Raw genomic sequence first — 17,011 nt, forward strand, 5'->3', positions numbered from 1 at the left:
TCCTGGGGTGGTGCAGAATTATCCTACAAAATTTACTCTCTAATAACAGTAATTTGTTATTTCGATAATCATCCCGAATGATTGTCGCATAAGTGGTGACATAAAGGAAGAAAATTCATGTTTTTGAGTCCAGAAAGCTCTATGCAACAGAAACTGCAGATTTTTGTTGCGAAATTGCCTGCTTGTTCATGTCTGGGGTAATAATAGAGGGCTGTTTGCCTAGGTTGTCTGCTAGCATAGTGAAAGGAAGGTCTGGTTTGTTTTCGGTTCTAATCTCTATGGAGGCAGGTAGAATATCAGTAAAGCAATTTTAAGAAATTCTCGCGCACCCAATACGATTTATCGCTACCTTTATTCTGTACTGGCGCTCTGTGGATGTCAATATGACACTCTTGTAGAATTTCATACATGATACTGCCTCCTTTTTCCGCTTCTGTCAATAATGGAATTGACTTAAGCGTGGCACTGAATGATGTTTAAGTGAATTTCGTTATGAATCTTCACGCATTGCTAAATTTGCACACTTTCATGGTAGGTCAGCAATGGTAATCCAGTATGACTGGTCTGAACCTTGACACAGACCGTTTCGCGGGCGAATGCGGATAATATTTTGCTAATTCGTAACGGTCTGGGGTTCTTTGTCTGTTATCTGGATAAGCTGAAATTCATTTTTATTCGTCCGTTTCATACAAATTAGCGTTTCTTCTTTCAGTTCTGTCTTATGTTTACGTGTTGTATTTAACACACTAATCAGCATTAATATAGTCTTACAAATTATGGAATACAGTCTAAAAAAGTTCAGATAGTTTGTCAATTTCACGCCTGCGCATAGTATGTTGGTAGCACTTCGTCGCCTTGCCTGTTATGCTGTGTAGCAGACTTTAAAGCCGTGCGGATCAGCATAACGAAAAGGCGAGGGGTCTCGCTCGTTTTGTCCACGACTGTACATACAGTTTGTGTGAATGCTGTCCCACAGCTCGTAATGCTTTAACAGACATTTTAGCTCCACCTCCAAAAGCTGCTAAGAAATACTTCTTTGTTACATATGTTTCAATCTTCAGATCATCGCCAGATACTATATAGTACTCTAAAATGGCTTACATGGACATATGAAATGTACATCGTTAAAGAGCATGAAATGTGTCTTACGTATTTTATTACTTCACGACACTGAATGGATTTGAAAAGGATTTTATGCTTCCTGCTGTAACAGTTGTGACACTGAATGTGACACTTCTGTCACTAAATGTAACTGGGTTTTCTCTTTTGATGCTGTCAATTGTCAGGATGAGCATTCTAAAGTATTCTGTCAGGGTGAAAATATTAAATAAATTAACTTTTCTCTCTTAACAACATGTGGGCAGGTGGGTTCTTCCTTGGCTCGGGTATGAGGTCGAATGAAACATCATTTTTACATGAGATAACCTTTATTGAAAATTTGTACAACTGTATCTTACGGAATGTTCTGGTTCGGAGAGCGGCAGCTGTGTCGTTTGTGAAGTCTTCTGCTGCGGCAGCGGCGGCGGCGGCGGCGGCGTCTGATTACGCGTAGCGGTGTGTATCTCGTGTCGCCGTCTCGCCCAGTTGACTGGAGACGCGCAGCGCGAGGTGGCCCGTTTAATTATTGCGAGCGAAATCGTGCATCGGATGATACCTTGCGTGTCGCGTCCCAGTGTTTCTCTTCTCTAAGCGGCCGCGTGTGTTCTGCGTCGGCCAGCGGAGCGGCGCGGCGGGGGAAGGCCAGTGTGGCGGACTCGAACCACGGACTCCCGCTTGCCAGTCTTCGGCTGTCGGGTCTTCATCCCAGCTCACAGGTGACTGCTGATGTGAGGCCGTCTCCTTCCCGTCCTCACGAGTCACCCGGGTATGTAAAAATCAGACTTCAAATACCTTTTAACTTCTGTCTTCTGGCGCCGCGGCTGCTGCTTGCTATTCCATTACAGCGGCGGACTTCGTTCGTCTGTGCGTGATGCAGACTCTTCTTGCATGACGGTCTTCAGCACCGAAACTGACTGAGAACTACTGCTACTCTTCTTTTCTTCCTTCTTCGTCTCTCGTCTCGTCTCCGTCCCCGTCTCCGTCTTCGTCTCCGTCTCCGTCTTCATCTCCCTGGCCCACTGCGTCTCGCGTATTTATTCACTTCAATTTACTGGAGGTGAACGACTTCACGGTCATTGCCTCTTCTGTCACGTTGAGAAGCTCCTCGAAGAATCTTCTTAACGTCGGTCATTGGCTCTTGGAATGTAGGCGAGGGCTTTTGATCCCATGTGACGACTGAGAAACACGTGAGCCGGTCATTGCCTCTTCTGTCACGTTGAATAGATTCTCGAAGAATCTTCTTTACGTCGGTCATTGGCTCTTGGGATGTAGGCGAGGGCCTTTGCTCACATAGGACAACTGAGAAACACATGAGCCGGTCGGGCGATGCCCTGACGGCTGAATCGACAGCGCCCGCTTATGTGGAACTTGCTGACTTCACGGTCATTGTTTCTTCTGTTCTGCTGTTCGGCCCGCTGTTTGCGAGTATGTAACTCTCTAAACTAAACCAAGTTTTTCATTTATATTTTAATTTCTAGTTCACTTTGATTTCACTAATTTATTTACTTAAGTACCACTCAACACTGCTGCCACAGTTGTAGAATGGCCATATAATCTGTTTCAAATGACTAAGATAGCTGAAGGTGATCGTAAGGCGGAAATTGTTGTAATAAAGAAATATTTATCAGCAGCGCTTGGAGGTGGAACTAAAAACTAAGATTTTTTTTTCTCTTTTTCTAAGAAACACAAACTTCCGGCAGGTAATCAGGTCCACAGGTTAGATCTTGTTTCTAATAGTGTTTTATTATCATTTTCATCACTCTTTGGCTACAGTTCTGCACCAGTGTCAATCTCTTCTCCTCAACGCAGAACTTGCGCTCAACGTTCTCAATTAATTGTTATATATTCTCCACTCTCTGTCTTTCCCAACAAGTTTTCACTCTCTACAGGTCCATCAAGTGCCATTAAAGTTATTCCTTGGTGTCATAACACATGCTCTATCATTTTGTTCCTCGCATTTTCAAGGTTTACTGTATATTCCTCTCCCCACCGATTCCGCAGAGAAACTAATTTCTTATCAGTCCACCTAGGTTTCACTACAATCACATCCAAATATTTTCGATTCTGTTCTTTTCTATTTTTTAACCACATTTCGTGATTTAGTTCAGTTCAGTGCTGTGCTGCAAGGTTACATTCTTAGAAATTTCTTTCTCCGATTAAACCGGATGATTGATACTAGGTGACTTCTATTGGTCATATTTTTACACAGCTGAAAGAACATTTGGTAGGATAGAGATTTCCCAATGACCAGAACGTTCACGCAGCGGTTTACGAGTGGTTCCGCAACCAAGGAACTGATTTCTATCTTACAGGAGCTGAATGATTGGTCGATCGTTCCGACCATTTTTACAGGTTCTTGGTGACTTACGTTGAAAAAATAGTGTCTTATGTGCGTGTCAACTAGGTGTGTACAGCAGCATTCAATAAAAGTTACATGGGTTGCCACAATAATATATATCTTACTTATTACAGCCCTCTCGTATTGATGTAGCACATAATTTGAATCAGTGTCTGCAATTATAGTAACATATTTCCCTTGAAACATACGTTCCAGTGAGCTATTACATAATCTATCAATATTTTTATGTACCTGTCCCAACCGTAGATAACGTGGAAGAAGAACGGCCGCTATCGCACTTACATGCAAGTACAAAAGTCTTGAATTTTATTTAGTTTAGAAACATTCATTTTTACGAGATTGTTTCCAACTTCCGCAATAGCAAATATAGGAAAAAAAATTCGTTGGAAGCGCAGTAGATTTCTCCTTCTGTCCATAACTGGGGACCGAAGAGCATTCCTGAATCTCTCTCTTCCTAAATAATTGTTCAAACTTTTTCTGTCTCAACCAATGAACTAACATGCTACGGATAACACATTGCCAGTCAGCACCCAAGAATCGTTCAAATACTAACATCATAGATAAAATGAATGCTTTGCTTATTACTGTTATGCATCACAGCTTGGCCCCACATTTCCCTCGCCAAGCTTTACTTCTTCGTGGATGAATTACAGGACCCTATTGTACTTTGATAGCTAAGTGGTAAGCGCCAGTATGCCAACTACGAGGCATATTCGGAAAGTAAGGCCCGATCGGTATCGAAATGGTAACCAATGTGAAAATCTGATGAAGCTTTGCACAGATGTGTTGGGTAGTGTCTCCAGCATTCCCATCGATCGCATCAGGTCGTTCTTTTCAGTTCTGATAGCATAGTGAGCACATAAAGATGGCTAGAAAACAGTATCTCCCGCCAAGTACGAGGGCCTGGTGAGAAGTTTCGCCTGAAGCTATGCAGCCCACATTACATACCTGTCATGCGTTTTCTTCTTCAGGACAGTCGTCAGCTGCATTCTTCAGAGGCAATGAAGATACTCCTGCAGTGTTTCCAGTTGGAAGTGTTTGATTACCCACATTACAGCCCGTAATTAGCTTCCTCTGAGTTTCATCTGTGCTCACATGAAATACTGGCTATGAATACAACATTGTGGCAAGGACAACAAGCTGTAGGCCAGCGTAGAGAACTGGCGGCTGCCCTGTACAACGAGGATATTGGAAAGTTGGTACAACACTACGACAAACGTCTAAGTCAGATCGGCCACTATGTACATAAGTAGCTGGAATTTGTAGCTAACTTTTTCAAATAAAACACTTTTGATTTTCACAGTGGTTTCCATTTCGCGACCGATCGGACCTTCGGACCTTACTTTCCGAATACGTATCGTATGAAGTCTCTTGTAAACCACTGAGGACAATGGGACAGCAGCCGGACAAGAAGTGCCTGGATAGCGAAAATTGAAACCAACAGCTGTACTGTAATTCAAACGTCATTTATTCAAAACATGCTACCTGTTTCGACACGAAAAGCGTCGTCGTCAACTTTTCGTCTTGTCCGGAGGCTTGATGGGACATACTCATAGTTAAGGCCACTGCTCGCGATATGCAGGAAATACGACTCGAGTCTCGGTCTACCAAAAACTTTGAGTTGCCTCTACATATTGGCTAGCTTAATAAACGTCACTGGAAACTGACTGGGCATTAAACTCGAATCTTCTTCAACGCAGCGTTCGAGGAAGCAAGGGATGGAGTGCTGACGCATTTCCACGCTGTAGATAGCTGTTGGGGCGCTCCACAGTGGAGACCCACATGTCCTATATGTAGGTCGCTGCCACAGCAACGGAAACAAGGCCAGAGGCGGAGCTACGATATCCGGCGATTCGCAGCACGTCCGCCGTTGACGGCACGGCCGCGGCCCCGGGTTCACGGCGCCCTGGGTCCTCCCTAATCGGCGGCGCCAGCCCGGATGGCAGCACTTCCCGCCGTCTGCGCCCCTCCATGCAAATGGCCGTCAATGACGCCGTCGGCCGGTTGACTACTGGAGACGCGACACGGCAGCCGCCAACCTGCTCCTCCGGTAGACCACTTCTGTTATTGCGCGTCAACACGCAGAGTCCGCATCACGCCAGTATTCGAGGAACTGCTCTGAATACGAACTGCGATCTGGGACATTCCAGATTGGATTTGCGACGGGTGACGAATTTACTAGGTGAATGAAGTTTTATACCAAATCTACGTCCCATTTAGGAGGCTAAATGTAGCGTGTCATATTGTGCATGCACGTGTCTACACTTCGATCTCTAAACCTCGATCTGCTTTGTTCTGCTCGATCACAATCAAGCTGAATTTGACTTCTATATTGAGGATGTGTATATTGTGACATTTACCTATCGTCACCTTGTGATGCATGTATTGAGAATTTTTGATGTGTTATTAAGATCAGGTATATCCAGTGCAGCCTCAGTAGGTCAGTGATGACTAACTGAAACCCTCAGCTGCCGACAGGTGTTGTTGATATACCTTGATGTGGACAGCTGAAAATGTGTGCCCCGACCGGGACTCGAACCCGGGATCTCCTGCTTACATGGCAGACGCTCTATCCATCTGAGCCACCGAGGACACAGATGAATAGCGCGACTGCAGGGACTTATCCGATGTAAGCAGGAAATCCCGGGTTCGAGTCCCGGTCGGGGCACACATTTTCAGCTGTCGACATCAAGGTATATCAACAACACCTGTCGGCAGCTGAGGGTTTCAGTTAGTCATAATTTATTCCAGGGAACAGCTGCACGGTGAACAACAGTAATCTGTACTTTCGAGAACGGTTACTGTCTTCGTATATATATCAGTAGGTCAGGCTAGAGAATGAACCATTCAGTTCGAAACTAGATGCCAAAAATATGTCCTGCGACTCTATAGATTTGTAATAAAAGCCGCACAGTTTATGAAACTTTAGGCTCTAGAATGGAGGCAAACACCTCCTCTTGAATTAGGAGCATAGTTACCATCGCTGGCTAAACACCATAGAAGTACTGTAACGGATGATAATACAGAAACGCGATGGCGGATAAAGAGGTATATATATATATATATATATATATATATATATATATATATATATATATGTGTGTGTGTGTGTGTGTGTGTGTGTGCGAGCAAGTGAGTATGTGCGTGTGCGTGGTTTTATTTTATTTATTTCACGGGTCTAGCTCCGTAGAACCAAATTGAGGAGCAAATCTTCAAGGTCATGGAACGTGTCAGTACATGAAATTACAACACAAAAGTAATAACAGATAAAAATAAAATGCTTATGAACCCAAAACAAGACAAGCTATAAGTTTACGTAAACGCAATCGACAATATAGCACAGGAATAAACTTAATTTTTCAAGGAGCTCCTCGAGAGAATAGATGGTGTTGCCCATGAGGAAATTCTTCAGTTTCGATTTCGTGGATTATCGCAAAGATTTTTGAATTCTTGTGGTAGCTTATGGAAAATGGGTGCAGCTGTATACTGCACTACTGCACACCTTTCTGCACAAGAGTTAATATTGTATTTCTACCTAATATTAACTGAGTGAAAGCTGCTAAATCTTGGAAATAAGGTGATATTATTAACAAGAAACGACAGTAAGTAATATATATATATATATATATATATATATATATATATATATATATATTGAGAGGGCAGTGTCAGAATACTGAGACTAGTCAACAGGGCTCGACAAGAGGTTCGCGAACTTACACTACTTATTGCCTGGACCGCCCGTTTCTGCGCCAAAAACATCCTTTGAGAATGGGAGGAGTTACCCCAAAATGTAATATCATACGTCATAAGCGAATGAAAATAAGCAAAGTAGACTACTTTTCGCGTCGAACTACCACTTCCTTCAGATACCACTCGAGTAGTAAAAATGGCAAAGTTCAGTCTTTGAACAAGATCATGAACGTGGGCTTCCCACGATAGCTTACTATCTATCTGAACATCTAGAAATTTGAACAGTTCAGTTTCACAAACCATATGGCCATTCCGTGAAATTAAAACACCTGATTTTTTAAATTCTGTGTTAGAAACTGTAAAAACTGAATCTTACTGTAATTTAGCGTTAGTTTATTTTCTGCAAGCCATGAACTTATGTCATGAAACAGTGCCAATGTTGCATACAACATCCATTACTACCAAGCTAGTATCATCAGCAAACAGAAATATTTTAGAATCACCTGTAATACGAGAGGACATATCATTTATTTAAATAGGGAAAAGGAGTGGCCCCAACACTGATCCCTGGGGCACTCCCTCCCCCCCTCCTCCACCCAATTGACCATGCCCCACTCAGTCCCCACATCACAGCCTATCTCAACACTGTGGATAATCACCTTTTGCTGTCTGTTGTTAAAATATGAGGTGAACCAATTGTGAGCTATTTCCCATATTCCATATTGGTCCAACAATATTTTGTGACTAAAAAAATCAAAGTCTTTGGCAAATCAGGAAAGATGCCAGCGGTCGAAATTTTTTGTTTATCCATCCAATACCTCAAGGGCAAATGAGAATGTAACATTTTCAGTTGTTAACTGCTTCTAAAATCGAACTGCACATTTGATAGCAAATTATGTGAAATAAAATGATAAATTATCCTTACATACACGGCCTTTCAGTAACTTTAGTAAACACTGATGGCATATAAACAGGTCTAAAATTCCCTACATTATCCCTTTCTACCTTTTTATAAAGCGAATTTACTACTGAGTACTTTAATCGTTCAGGAAACTGACCATTCTTAAATGAAACATTTCAAATATGGCTACATACAGGGCTAATATGTGCAACACACTAATTTAAGATTCTGTTAAGCACTCCATCAAGTCCATGAGAGTTCTTAGTTTTCAGTGATTTAAATACTGACTCAGTCTCCCCTTTGTCAATATCACAGAGGAGTATTTCAGACATCAGTCTCGGAAAGGCATTTTCTACGTGCGCGCGCGAGCGTGCGCGCGCGTGTGTGTGTGTGTGTGGGTGTGTGTCATCGTCTGTGAATGATGAGACAGAAAGAGAGAGAGGTAAGTAGGGAGGGAGCAAGAAAAGAAGAAGGTTGTTATATTCAAATAACCTAACTGATAGCGAAGTTACGGTAGTCAAAGTTTCACAGGTTGGTACGGCCCGGTCGTCCTGGCTAGTCCTTTCTTGGCCGTAAACTGTGCAGTAAACTACTTTTTGTTTCACAGAACTGTGCACTAGTCCTGTACATCCAGACCTACATCTCAATAACTACTATGAGACTCACACTGAAGTGCCTGTCAAAGGGTTCATCGAACCAACTTCGGACTACTTCTCTAACTTTCCACTCTCGGAGAGCGCTCGGAAAAAACTAAAACACAAATCTTCCTTTGCTAGCTCTGTTATCTCTTAGTTTATTATCGTGGCCATTTATCCCTCTCTCCCTTCGTAAGCTGGCGCAAAAGAAAAGATCGACAATTTTTTAAAAAGATCTCACCTCGAAGGGAAACGCCAATGTCTTAATGATTACTGTCTTAACGCACGTATCATACCTGTGACACTCTTTCCTCTGTTTTTCGATGATGAAAAACGATCTGCCTTCTTTGAAATTTTCTGATGTCCTCACTCAATCTTATCTGGTATTGATCCCATACCGCGCAGCAGTACTCCATAAGAGGGCAGACAATTGTAATGTACGCAGTCTCCTCGGTAGTGCTATTACATCTTCCAAGTATTCTACCAATAAATACATTCTTAGATTCGCCTTCCCGCAACGTTATCTCTGGGAATGTTCCAGTTTAAGTCGTTTGAATTGAGAGTCTTTATATTTGTGTGACTTATCGTCTAATGGAAATTTATCCTGTTCCTTTTTGTATTCATGTGGTTGACCTCACACTTTACGCTATTTAAAGTCAGTCTCCACTTATCGTATCAAATAAATACCTTGTCTAAATCATTTTGTAGTTTATTTTGTTCTTCTGATGGCTTAACTCGACCGGCGGCAAACAATCTAAGAGGGCTGCTCAGATTGCCTCCTAAATCGTTTATATACATTCAGAACAGCAGAGGGTCTATAACACCTCCCTGGGGAACGACAGATATCATTTTTGGTTTACTCAGTGACTTTTTGTCATCTTTTTGACAGGAAATCACGAATCCAGCCACGCAACTGACACTATACTCTATACGCTCGCAGCTTGATTCGGTATCCCTTGTGGAGAATAGTGTCAAAAGCATTCGGAAAATCTAAAACCAGGGAATCTTTGTGAGATTCTCCGTCGATAGCACTCATTACTTCGTTTGGATAAAAAGCTAGTTGTGTTTCCAATAACAATATTTTCTGAAACAATGTTTACAATGTGTCAATATATAGTTTTATTCCAGTCAATTCATAATGTTCCATCGTAGTACACTCGTATCTTTCAAAATCCTACTACCAATCGGCGACAGTGATCTTGGTCAATAATTCTGTGGAATACTCCTATTTCCCTTTTTGAATATTTGTGTGACCTGTGGAAGTTTCGAGTCTTTAGATATGCATCTTCCATCGAGCGAGCCATTGTATACGACTTTGAAGTATGGAGCTCTTACATCAGATTGCCCTGAAGGAAACCTAATTGGTGTACAGTCTGGACTGGAATACTTACCTTTATTAAATAACTTAAGATCCTTGGCTACACAGAGGACGCCTTCTTCTCATGTTATTCATACTGATAGCAGTTTTGATTCGAATTCTGAAATGTTTACTTCGTCTTCTTGGTGAAAGAATTTCTAAAAACCGTGTGTATAACTCCGCTTTAGTGACACAGTCATCGTTAACAAAACCGCTGCCACCGCAAAGGATCATTAATGAACGTGGCTTGTCGCTGGTGTACATTACGTACGAACAGAATCTCATTGGCTTTTACTGCCAGATTTCGAGCAGACACTGTCGCATTCCATGTTGTAATTACGACGCCACATACCAATTTCGTCCGAATGGAACAACAGCGGCGAGAAACTGCTTCGTTCGAAACTACGTGAGTGGACTGCGGTGCCCCACGGAAGCGGCGAGATCTCGACCTGGAAGAAGACGTACTCCGTTACTCATAAGACAATGTGACGGCGAGTCTTCGAAACTCTGTCCATGCCATGACCTCCTGTAGGGTACGCAGGTCATAGCTCACTACCTTGGCTGTGCGTGTACGTTGAAATGGAAGGTTTGAAAGTGACCCAACATTAAAACTTATTTTAATTTTATTCCAAACGGTACATTTCTGGACATGCGTTCTTTGTCAAAACTTTAACCACTAAGTCTCCTCTATGGCCCCTAGAATCTTCTAATAGACATTTTCAAACATCCTGTACACTTTAATTATCACTTCACGCGCCCATGACGAGGCATTTCAATCTAGTGTTTCAAATGTTCAGACGTGTGTGAATTCCTAAGAGACCGAACTGCTGAGATCATCGTCCATAGACTTAAACACTACTTAAACTAACTTATACTAATAAGAACATGCACGCCCATCCCGGAGGACTCGAACCTCCGGCAGGAGGGGCTCCGCAGTCCCTGAAATGGCGCCTCAAAACGCGTGGCCACTCCTCGCGGTCATCCTAGCGGTGAACTGCGATATCAATATTTTCGCTCACCAGTGAATTTTGCTACTCGGAGAGAACTGAATCTAAAGAACTCTTTACTAAGGAATCTTCTACCCATTCATAATTCAGTGTACGTATTAAGCTACACGTATTTTGTTTTCTTGTGCCGATTCACAAGTCATTGCTCATATTAAATCAGACGTATTTTTTTAGTAGTGGGGAAAACAAAGACGGTATAGCGCGTGCTATCTACACCATTCTGCATCTCGTGCATGGGTACAGCAAGCTCGGCTCAGTCTGTACTTGCAAATTCCTTATTACTTCCTACAGAGAAGTTGTTTGGTCTCAGAATGAGTCATCATACGATGAGGAGTTATCAACGAGTAATGCAACACATTTCTTTTCTCGACCAATTAGATTTTTCTTTCTCATCCACTGTACTGCCTGGATCACGCACCTCCCAACTTTTTGGCTCTATGAAGGATGTATCCTTCGGGAAGCACTACGTGGATCATGGGGACTGTTGCAGCAAGACGTTGGCTCGGATGTCGATCCGTAGAGTCGTAACATGAGGGCACACATGCCTACCCAGGAAGGTGGCGTAAGGCCGTCGCATTGAACGTAAATTATGTTGAAAAATAGGATTTTTTAGCCAAAAGTAAAGAGAATAATATCGTGCAATGGAATACTTAATAACACCAACAAACTTTCAGAAAAAAAATGTGTTGCATTACTTATTGAACGTCCCTCGTACATTTATGGCAAGTATAATATGTAACATCCGGCCGGCCGCGGTGGCCGAGCGGTAGTAGGCGCTTGAGTCAGGAACCGCGCGACTGCTACGGTCGCAGGTTCGAATCCTGCCTCGGGTATGGATGTGTGTGATGTCTTTAGGTTGGTTAGGTTTAAGTAGTTCTAAGTTCTAGCGGACTAATGACCTCAGATGTTGAGTCCCATAGTGCTCAGAGCCGTTTGAACTATTTGTAACATCCGGAGTGCTCCATCAAGATGATACTGATCCTATAAATCAATAATTATGGAAGAAATAGTTATTGCGATATACACTCCTGGAAATGGAAAAAAGAACACATTGACACCGGTGTGTCAGACCCACCATACTTGCTCCGGACACTGCGAGAGGGCTGTACAAGCAATGATCACACGCACGGCACAGCGGACACACCAGGAACCGCGGTGTTGGCCGTCGAATGGCGCTAGCTGCGCAGCATTTGTGCACCGCCGCCGTCAGTGTCAGCCAGTTTGCCGTGGCGTACGGAGCTCCATCGCAGTCTTTAACACTGGTAGCATGCCGCGACAGCGTGGACGTGAACCGTATGTGCAGTTGACGGACTTTGAGCGAGGGCGTATAGTGGGCATGCGGGAGGCCGGGTGGACGTACCGCCGAATTGCTCAACACGTGGGGCGTGAGGTCTCCACAGTACATCGATGTTGTCGCCAGTGGTCGGCGGAAGGTGCACGTGCCCGTCGACCTGGGACCGGACCGCAGCGACGCACGGATGCACGCCAAGACCGTAGGATCCTACGCAGTGCCGTAGGGGACCGCACCGCCACTTCCCAGCAAATTAGGGACACTGTTGCTCCTGGGGTATCGGCGAGGACCATTCGCAACCGTCTCCATGAAGCTGGGCTACGGTCCCGCACACCGTTAAGCCGTCTTCCGCTCACGCCCCAACATCGTGCAGCCCGCCTCCAGTGGTGTCGCGACAGGCGTGAATGGAGGGACGAATGGAGACGTGTCGTCTTCAGCGATGAGAGTCGCTTCTGCCTTGGTGCCAATGATGGTCGTATGCGTGTTTGGCGCCGTGCAGGTGAGCGCCACAATCAGGACTGCATACGACCGAGGCACACAGGGCCAACACCCGGCATCATGGTGTGGGGAGCGATCTCCTACACTGGCCGTACACCACTGGTGATCGTCGAGGGGACACTGAATAGTGCACGGTACATCCAAACCGTCATCGAACCCATCGTTGTACCATTCCTAGACCGGCAAGGGAACTTGCTGTTGCAACAGGACAATGCACGTCCGCATGTATCCCGTGCCACCCAACGTGCTCTAGAAGGTGTAAGTCAACTACCCTGGCCAGCAAGATCTCCGGATCTGTCCCCCATTGAGCATGTTTGGGACTGGATGAAGCGTCGTCTCACGCGGTCTGCACGTCCAGCACGAACGCTGGTCCAACTGAGGCGTCAGGTGGAAATGGCATGGCAAGCCGTTCCACAGGACTACATCCAGCATCTCTACGATCGTCTCCATGGGAGAATAGCAGCCTGAATTGCTGCGAAAGGTGGATATACACTGTACTAGTGCCGACATTGTGCATGCTCTGTTGCCTGTATCTATGTGCCTGTGGTTCTGTCAGTGTGATCATGTGATGTATCTGACCCCAGGAATGTGTCAATAAAGTTTCCCCTTCCTGGGACAATGAATTCACGGTGTTCTTATTTCAATTTCCAGGAGTGTAAAACAGGTGTGATGAACACCGAATTTTTGTACATGCATGATTTTTCAATGCGTCTACTGCCAAAAAAATTTTGTTTACTGTCATAAACGGTTTTCGGTCATCACACAATGGTGTACGACGCATATCGAAGCATTTCATTGAATATTGATACAGACGACTGATGGAGTACGATTCATAGAATTATTTACGCGGTCTTCTGTAGAAGGTGTCTCTCTATTCTGCTCGATGCTGTACTCGCATTTTTGTAGTCGTTTTATGAGGTTCTTCACGTGCATGTAAAAATAATTGTGGGACAGCTGCACCACTGGAGTATATTTAAGAGGGATTAATTTAATATTGCACGTTTTCAGAATAAAGTGGAAATGAGAAAAATGTACCCGTGGCCAGATTCGTTTCAAGGGCGCCATGCTTCTGAAATTAATTGCTTATTAATTCAGCTGCGAACTCCTTGAATGCTAGCGTCCATACACAGTATATGAGCAGACCTAAAATTATCAAACACGAATTTCTCGAAACCGCTTGAGAGTTGGGGTTTCTTGTTTACTTATGTTGAACTCCTAATCGTGCTCTATACACTCTGTCAGTATGAATGGAATCGGCGAGAGGAAGTTCGTACAGTCCCTTGTTACTGTGCAACACACGGTTTAACAGTATCCTAAATTCAGCTGTTCTGTGTATTCACTGTGCCCTGTAGTGTAAAATGTACGACTTTATATATAGGGATATTGCCCAGCCATATGTCATCAACACTGATCCGTACCAGAAACTGAAGAGCAAATTCAGAACGCTGCCGCGGATCAGGGCGTTTCATTTACTACATTACTACACCGTCTGGGTCATGCAGAGGTACCAGTGTGAAAGAGCCCACAAGTTTCTGTACTGTTGACCATGGGGTAGGCAATTATCGTGACGCTGCACAAGCACTAGCAATACCTGGGCCACGTGTTGCATGGCCAATTACAGCAGCAGCAGCCGCTTCGTCAGTAACATCGACCGGCATAGGACATCTTCCTCAGCCAGATGCCACACCAAGTTCACCCGTACTTTTTAATTTAATTATCAGTTTCTTTAAACCATTTTATATCATCGGACGTCTCCTCAGACCTTTATGTCGGCGATACTCTCTCAGTGCAGCACTGTAAATGCTCCCAGCCACATAAAACAGTTTCACTAACAGTGCATGGTCTCCCTCATCGATACCCATTCTGTTCACTCACGTTACAGTTTGTCAAATGATAACGTGGATGTCATACCGTCATACAATGAGTGTGCAGCGCCAGATTTTCACCTAGTGGCTAAAATTTCAACTAATTCTTTTTCCATCATAAAACGGTTCCGCGTTAACGCATTAGCATGTCAAGCATGTTCCACTGTTATGCGATAGTTACAATCCACACTGGGCCTCCGTAAGTATTTGCACTTTGACCATAATTACCCTCTATCTGGTCGACACTGTTAGGGAATATTCTACCCATTCAGAACTGTATGTTCCTATTGCATTACCATGTATTTTGTTTACTAGGATCCAACTGTAAAAAATATTTTAAAAAGCAAAAGAAAATGTCAGTGTAAGCCGCGCTAGGCGGGCCGGGATGGCCGAGCGGTTCTAGGTGCTACAAAAAAATTGTTCAAATGACTCTGAGCACTATGGGACTTAACATCTATGGTCATCAGTCCCCTAGAACCTAAGGACATCACACAAAACCCAGTCATCACGAGGCAGAGAAACCAGGTGCTACAGTCTGGAATCGCGCGACCGCTACGGTCGCAGGTTCGAATCCTGCCTCGGGCATGACGTGAGTGATGTCCTTAGGTTAGTTAGGTTTAGGTAGTTCTAAGTTCTAGGAGACTTATCGCCTCAGAAGTTAAGTCCCATAGTGCTCAGAGCCATTTGTAAGCCACGCTACATGCAGCATCCTGGATCCAGTGGATGGGTACAGCGAGCTGGGTTGAGACAGTCTGTGCTTGCAAACCCCGTATTGCTTTCTGCAGAGAAGTTTGCTCTCCAAAAAAGGCAACATACTCGTTAGCATATATTCCTTTTCAAGTGCAACGCGGAAATCGTGGTGATCGGTGCAGTAAGAAGGAGATAAATGTTAGGTAAGTAGCAGTGGTATTCCAGCGATGTCTGTCACTTGGCATTGACGTATCGAATACTTCTGCAAACGAGCCTTCCCCGTTCAATTCCTACTCTTTTTTTACTAATTTGGACAAAACTGGCCTAACGAAGCTCCCCATTAATTTTGCCACCGACGCGTCCTCTAGGCCTTGCGAGGCTACTACACAGACTTCTTCCGAAATAGCTCGAATAGCTGTCCCCAAAGTAAATCTTTATTCAGGCGGTATACTCTTCCTTTCGCATCGGCCCCGCAGGGCAATATATCGTCGCTTATCGCGGCGGGCCGATCGCTGCGCCGCCAGACCCTGCTGCGGTCCTGCCGCTACACACACACACACACACACACACACACACACACCTCTTCTGTCCCCTCCCCTCGCCCCTCCGTGCACGTCCTAACTACCGCGGGCAGGTCTCCTCCGCTTTCATTCCGCCTTCTTGCCGCTAGGTGCGCTCGCTCGTAAGCCGGTTCCGGTGGGGACGGAATACGTCAAAGATATATGCGCCTCACTTTTTCCAGTTCATCGGCCGGTATCGCCTGGCGACCGGCGCACAATTATCGGCTCGATCCATCTTGCTGCCTAACGAAGGACGGCCGCGGAGGAGTGCGTCACGTCTCGCCCCCCCCCCTCTCCCCCCCACCACCGGCCCCTTTCCGCCACCCCACAAACGGAGGTACGCGACGGCGCCCCGTAGCTCCCCCTCGTTCATTCCTCGTCTCTGCCGGCCGTGATTAACTGCAATAGGTGGCACCTCGTGCCAGGTACCACAGCTATCCACCGTCGCCCACACCTCGCGGTACAGACTCGCTCCTGTGCGTGCGCTGCGTGTGTGTGTGTGTGTGTGTGTGTGTGTGTGTGTGTGTGTGTGTGTCAGTGCCTTGTCGGTGACACCCCGAACGACCTTTCCACACAACTCCTAAGCCGCTTTTCCTCGAGTCGACTCGTTCGCACCGACGCTGTAATATGTGTCTCTCGCTCTCTTCCCGGTTTAAGTACTGGGCGTTCCTTAATGAACCGGACAGCGGCGATGATTTACTAAAACGCTGGAACGCGCGACCGAGAAAAGGTTATATTACGAAACATCTCTCTATTACGTCCTTACGGTAGCCACTCCCCTTAGCTCCCAAATTACCGTATGATTAAGTGCGACACATAGAAGCACCTTTTATTCTACAAGGTTAAACGTACGTAGACCAGTTCGTTTACAGCTACAAAGCAAATGTCCACTACTTCTAAGAGAGAACTTGTTCGTGAAATTACGTTGTAAGAGGTCGACCAGTAATGGTGTCGATTTTATTTCCTCAAATCTGTCCCAGAAGGGACGTCAACATTATACGGATGATACTATTACTTTTACTTTCCGACGAACTGACACGTACAGCAACTTAGTCAA

This window comes from Schistocerca nitens, chromosome 5, assembly GCF_023898315.1.
Source record: "Schistocerca nitens isolate TAMUIC-IGC-003100 chromosome 5, iqSchNite1.1, whole genome shotgun sequence".
NCBI lineage: Eukaryota > Metazoa > Arthropoda > Insecta > Orthoptera > Acrididae > Schistocerca > Schistocerca nitens.